Consider the following 6,886-nt stretch of genomic DNA (forward strand, 5'->3'; position numbering starts at 1 on the left):
AAAGCACAAAAAAAGTGTCTGGGCTTTTAAAACACCAAGTAGCATCACTTATTCCTACTGCCTGAGACAGAACATTAGGTTGGATCCAAGCTAATCTGACCCAGCAGGGTATTTTCACATTCTTACGAGGTTATAACTAATATTTGTAACTTCATAACACATTCACTTCTCCCCTTGTCGCATTTTTTATTCCTGAGCAGCTGACTGGAAGAAAATCTCCTCCCTCTGGCTAAAGTCCTATCTAGACATGTGAAGAAGAGTAACAAACTTAGCACTCCATCAGGGCTTTATAGCAAGGACAGAGCAAAGTCACACTCTGAGACATCAGCACTTAAGAGCAGAGCTACTTGTCCTGCTGAGTGTAGCCACTGGTAGTCCATAAGACAAGTGAAGGTGGTTTGCACAGTGACTGCAAAAAGAGAAATGAAAGATTTCAATACACACAGGAGCACACCTGTCCAACTGCCAATACCTATCACCCTCTGGAAGAAGACAGCTTTCAACTTGCTTTTAATACTGGCTTTTCAGTAAAGGCATAACCAGCTCCCTTGCAGTGCACATCAGCTCCAAAGACAACACAGTTGTAGCTCTGCGCTCCACATCGCTCTTCCAAAAGAATTAAACAGTCCTTCAGAGAGGCTGGAAAACAGTGCAGCAGCAAACTTTGGGGGACAATCTTCATTATAACCATACCCAAGGAGCAGCATTATGCCATACAAAAATCTGGTACCCGACACTGTGAGTAGTCTACAGGGAAGGTAATGGCTTCCTCACCAATAGAAAGCCCAAAGCACTAGAGCCTCAAAACCCAGATTGGTAATTTTGTGCAAATGCTGTGCTGAAAATATTAGAGTATTTTAAATCATGTGGGTTGATACATTCTTAAACATATGCTCAGAACTTGACATTCAATGTACGTAAGACCCTTTTAGGCAATGGAATCCCCAAATGGATTGTAAATTGCAAGGCAATTATATGCTGGTGGTTAAAAGATGTATAATTAAGAGGACTGAGCTCAGAGCTTCGCACACTGCATCCAAACAAAATCCACAACAACTACAGAAGTCTTTTACTGTGTTGTTTGCATTTGCTAATGCTAGCCTAAATTTCATGTTAAATTACTTGGTGTGTTCATGACATCTCACAGACAAGGTACAATCATCTCCGTAGGTTCCCAAAACCATCAGCTTGGGGCCAGAAATACAACACGGATCTACAAGAATCTCAGCTTCTCCACAAGCAAGAATAACATAAATAGTAGTTTTGTCATTTCCTCTTGACCAAGAAAGAACAAGTACCTGTCACTGTCAGATCCATTTCCTGAAATTGAGCACACAGAGTGCAAGACGTTTGGAAACATAGAATTTCATCCACTCCAAGATGAACAGGAGCCATAAAGTTCATGACAAGTGCATGCTACAAAATAGCTTTAATTGCAAAAACAAATGCATTAAAGCTATTTTATAGCAAAACTTTTCAATCAATGTTAGTAAAAAGTATACTTCTAAGTATGAATGTCAAATACTCATTTTCTCTATTTTATACCAACTAATACCTCTCTTTGAAATGTTTTGTTCCATCAAGAGAAGCTGCACCACATCTAATTGTGATCAACATCAACATCACAAAGTTGTAACTTCTGTCCCTATGCTGTGATCTATCCGTAGGTTTGGCTTAGTTCTAGTCTTTTAACAGCTCAATTCTCTACTACACTCAGTCACCAAATCATGAATGCCGTAATTGTGGAAACAAGAGTCTTTTTGTCAGTAAAAGCATTCAAAGTGAGACAGAGGACACTGGGATGCCACCAAAGTCAGCTACAAGAGTTCCTGTACAGAACACTTTTATTAACTACAGTCCTTTCTCAGGAAGGCCTCTGAAGTGCAGGTACTGCAACACACATGCAAGTACCCTGACAGATCAAGGCATTCAACATATTAAGACCTTGCAAGATATTTTTAGTTAACACCTGGAATCACATTTTGGACTACTTTTTTTCATATGTTAAGATCTAACTAGGAAGAAAGAAGCAATATTGTCCTCATTCTGCCTTTCCAAAAAGCTTATTACTTCAGTTCTGGCAAAAGGCAGTTTACATTGCATAAGGATATCCAATATACTAACAGAAAAGCAGAAGAATGTTTTAGGCAACACTGGTAAAACAGATTATCCTTTAGAATATAATAAAATAAATACAGAATTAAACTTAAGCATTATTCCTAATAATAGGAACAGCTAGAAAACTTACAGACTTGTAACTGGTTACAATCAAGAGCAGAAAACGTAACTATGAGGAGGAAAAAAAGAAGTTTTTGCTCACAAACTGAACAGGTTCTTTTTGTTTTCCTATACAAAATGAACTTAATCAGGAATTTCAATTTCAGCTGATTCACTCATCTGTACCTCATAGTATCTTAGAAAAAACCTGACAAAGCCCAAACCCTAAAAACAACAAGCATTTAAGACTACAAATTTTAGAAACTTTGGATGATTTCTAAAGAAAAAAGAACTTACATAGGAAAATTTGTAACTACTGCCAAGAGTACATTCTTAGAGATTTCAAAAAAGTAATTTCCTAAACATGGCTATTCCTGACCTAAAGTTCAAGATGGGCAGTGTATCTCGAAAGTCTTTTGAACAAGGATTTCTCTATCTGAGCAGAAGGTCTCCAGGCCCCACTCCTGCTATCACATCTTCAGAGGGAGGTTGTCACGCACAGTTATTTCAATGTAGTTATAAACAGGCCTGGGTTTTGCCAGGATGAGCAGGGCTGCAAAGAGGTGGCTTTCAGATACAGAAACAAATGGACCCTTTATGGCATTGCAACATGGCAGAAATGTACTTTAAAAACATTATCTCAAAATACCAAAAGCAATATCCTGAGATAAAGTAGAAATTAAACATACCACATCACACCTTGCATCTGGACTTGGGGAAAAAAAAGTAAGTCAAAGTCTTTTATTTATTTAAATAACACACAGCCCGCCTTTCCAGATGAGGTTAAACAAAATACCTTTGTCTTATTTTTAGTCCCAATACTACAAAGACAAATAAACTTATTTTCTCATAATACAGTATAATTCTTGCTTTAGTAGGAATACTCAATAAAAACCAACAGAGCTCCTCACAGAGGAGCCTTTCAGCAGGTATAAGCTATTGGAGTTTCAGTGTGGTCTTAAAATAAATTTGTACCTCCCGATGATTTACCATACCATGAGAACATGGTACACACAGTTCTGTAGGACCAGGTCCTACACACAAATTCAATCACTCATCACAAAAATACTGAACATCAAAATAACCTCCAGTACATAAATTTTGCATTGCTTTCTGTAAACAATTTAGCTTTACAATTAATATAACTTGTGTGATCTTTGAATATATTACAAACAGCTCATGTGAAAGGCTGAATGTCACCAGTTTGTAAGAGACAGCTTCATACAAAACACAAGCAGTCTAGTTGGGCCATCAGCAGTGGTACCTGGGGGTGTGGCCTGAGCACAAACACTGCCACTACAGGTGAGCCCCCAGGGGAGGGCACCTGTCTACAGGGGAACAGTGCATTGCCCTCATTTTGTCAATTTTATTTTTAAGTCCCCCAAGCCTCAAAAACTGAAAGGCCATAAAATAAACCTACATTGCACATTGTTGAGTAACAAAGTTAGAGCTAACTCTATGTATTTTAATCAGATAGTATAATATAAGGCTTTAAGGTGAGTGTCATTGTCACTACCAAAATTCATTTGAGGTTACTTGTACAAAGCCATAAAAGACATATTAAGGAACATTTGACTGAAACGTGCCACTTCCCGCATTAGAAACCGGAGCTATTTCACCTGTGCGGGGTGAAGTGCGATGGTGGGTCTTCCAGTGCACTCACTTCACAACTACCAGACGTTCTTTTCCCTGAAAAAAAGGATCCCTTCATTTTCAGATCTGGGGGGCAGCAGCACCTCGCACAGACGCGCAGCCCAGCGGGACCCCAGCCCACAGGGACAGTCTGGGAGCCGACAGGGACACGACAGGGGCCCCGACACAGCCCTTGCGGTGTAGGGGCTCCCGAGGCGATCCCTCCCCTGGCTGAGGTGCCAGTGGGCTGCGGCTCCTGTCCCGCTAGCGGGTCCTGGCACAGCGGGATGGCCGAGGGACCCCAGCCCGGCCCCGGCGGGGCTCCGGCAGCCGCCGGCCCCGGCATGTGCCCGGCACGGAAGGTGCAGCCAGGGCAGCCCCTCGGCCCCTGCCCCTCGTTCCCCGCTCCGGGGGCCGGCCCGGCGCCCCACGTGCCGGCAGCTTCGGGGGCGGGGGGGACCCTCCGAGGGCTTCCCCGCACCCCCAAAACCACCCCCCGCTACCTCCCAAAAAGTTGTGCGGCGAATCCACCCGCCGCCGGCCCGGCCGAAGGGGGTCACCGACGGGGGGAAAAGGGGGTACGGGACGGGCGAGAGGGAACCTGCGGCCGCATTCCGGGGCGCCCCCGCCCCGCCGGCACCGTCCCCACGGCCGCGGGCGGGGGGTGGGCGGCGGCGGCGGCGGGGGGGAACGCACCCCAAAAACGCTGCGAAACTTTCCAGGCCGCGGCCGGCGCAGCCCCGCGGGACCGGCACCGCCTCCGCCGCGGCGGCTCCGCACCGGGCTGGGGGAGGGGGTGCCCCCCAACCCCGCCACCGCTCGTTAAAAGTCATTTCGGCAAATTAATGCGGCCCCCGGCCCCCCGTCCCGCGGCCCCCTCGCCCCGCGCGGGGCGCGGGGGGGCTGGGGGGGGAAGAGCGGCCCCAGCCGCGGCGCCCCCGCCGCTTCCCCCCGGCCGCCCGGCCCCGGCGGCAGCGGGGCTCGGCCCGCTCTGGGCCCGGGGCCCGGCGCGGGGGGCCCGGCGGGGCGGGGAACGGAGCGGCCGGGCCGCGCCGCGCCGAGGCCTAGCGCCCCCCCGCCCTCGTTCTCGCTCGCCGCCCTTCACCTCCCGGGCAAAGGCGCCGCGCCCCGACCCTCCCGCCGTGCCCGGCGGCCGTCTCACCCCCCTCCGGCGCTCCTCCCGGCGCCCGAAAGCTTCAAAAACCCCCTTGGTTCCCCGCACCCCCTACTGCGGCCTACGCCGCTCCGACCGATCCCCGGCCTCGCGTAGCCCGCCTCCCCGCCCGCCCTGCACCCTCCGCACCGCCTGCCGCGCTACGCGAGCCCGGGGATGCAGGCCGGGCCTGGCTTACCTTTCCAGCTGCTTTTTTTTCCCTCCTCTCTCTCCTCTCCCCCCTTTCCCTCTGTTGGGCTGACAGATCAGAGTTTCCTCCCCAGCAGAGGGACTGGGAATGTGCTCGGGCTCTGTGCTGAGGAGCTGCTGCCCCCCTGTCTCTGAGAAGATCCAGCTTTTTGTGGGGAGGAAGCTTTGGGGGCTCTTTTATTATTTTAAAACTACAAAGTGCTCAGAGGGTAGGTGATTATTAAGGGGAATCCCTGAATATATTCTCCAGCAAAGAAGGCAGGGCTGCTGGGGCTGCTCAAGAAGAGAGCCAGCAGCCTCCTATAGCACCACTACAGGCACTGAGAGGACATAACATCAGAGAGCGGCTCCTCTGCCCTCCAAAACAACAACTTTCCTACCATCTTGGAGGTAGTAGCGAGGGAGAGAGGGAGGGGGAAAAAAGTACAGAAGGTTTTTATAAAGTGTCAATTTGGAGAAGGGAGACAAATGGCCAAAACAAAATATTTTATAATTTTTTTTACTTTTTTTTTTAATAAAAATAAAATACAATGGCTCGTGGCTGAAGATTTTTTTTTTTTTAATAATCTGTAAAGATGAACTCTCTGGAAAAAAAATTAAAGGAGGTACAGTAAAAATATATATTTTTAGTAACTTCGTTGTTCTTTAAGATATGTATTTTTTTTCCTATATTTTAAAGTTGATAACTCTTTTGTCATTTTGTGATGGTTATAAAATTTAGTGTGTAATTATTAAAGTTTGTATAACTTTTTTTTGTATTCGTAGTCTTAGTAAACAAGTGAGATTATTGTCGGTAGTTTGGTGTAACTGTACCATGACGTCTTTCTATCTCTGAAGGCATTGTAAATAAAATTGAATATACAGGCAGAGAAAAAAACATATTTAATTTTTACTTTTTTATTTATTTCTAGTGTTGGCTATGTAGAGAAACAATGGGGGATTTAATGCGAGTGAGAGGAACCTTTGATAAATATCTGAGACATTGTGCTGTCATAAATTTAGCATTGTCTGCCCTTCAAGGATGAGATGTGAATAAACAGGACTCATAGCAAGAAATTTGGGGGCAACAGTTGAGTTTTGTTCTTAATGTTTTCAAAGCACTTTGCAGTCTTCTAAAAATCTGTTTCGGTTCTTTTTAAGTTACTGTTTTGATTTAGGGGCTTTGTTCTTGATATTTATGAATATTATTCCTAACTTATAGTCGAGAAATGCTATAAATGTATACTACAGTGTCTTGTAATATAAATTAATAGTACTTTTCTCTGTTGCAGATTCTTTTATTAGATTGTAAAATATATATTAGATGCTGTCAAAACAGTGTCAGATGCTGTGGTGTATCTATAGGTGAAGACACTGATCACTGTATTCAGCAGATCTGTGATAATGTTTCTTGAAGTAGTATTATGCACAGCCCTATTCAGAGGTGAACTGCAAAGATGCCTTTTTATTTGTCCCAAAGGAAGAGGAAATGATTAGGAAACTAATGAGCTATACATTATGTTTTTTCCATTGTAAAAATTATTCAGGTGGTATAGACTAATTGAACTGCAGTCAGACTAAGTTCATATGGATGAAGTACTGGATTACTTAGTATATTATCAACCTCTTCATCTCCCCTGCCAAATCTGAAATATACTGGTTTAGTTCAGTTCTTGTAATCTTAAAAAAAAAAAA

General features: G+C 45.1%; 1 protein-coding gene across 8 annotated transcripts in view; it reads right to left on the reverse strand.

The window, feature by feature from the left end:
* The window catches only part of INO80D (INO80 complex subunit D), a 45,561-nt gene extending 39,983 nt beyond the window's left edge, over positions 1–5,578 (reverse strand). Inside the window, exons 1-2 of one of the 8 annotated variants that reach the window (XM_021538874.4) lie at positions 5,202–5,578; positions 3,837–3,906 (exon numbers count right to left, since the gene is read on the reverse strand). The gene's annotated coding sequence lies outside the window, so the exon portion shown is untranslated. Of the gene's footprint in view, positions 1–3,836; positions 3,907–4,352; positions 4,372–4,545; positions 4,627–5,011; positions 5,071–5,152; positions 5,178–5,201 lie in introns of those variants that run through there. The other 7 variants (XM_021538878.4, XM_021538875.3, XM_021538876.4 and 4 more) reach the window with 7 other exon arrangements.
* Between the last annotated feature and the right edge of the window lie 1,308 nt (positions 5,579–6,886).

The sequence above is a fragment of the Lonchura striata genome, chromosome 7, assembly GCF_050655825.1.
Source record: "Lonchura striata isolate lonStrDom1 chromosome 7, ASM5065582v1, whole genome shotgun sequence".
Classification (NCBI taxonomy): Eukaryota; Metazoa; Chordata; class Aves; order Passeriformes; family Estrildidae; genus Lonchura; species Lonchura striata.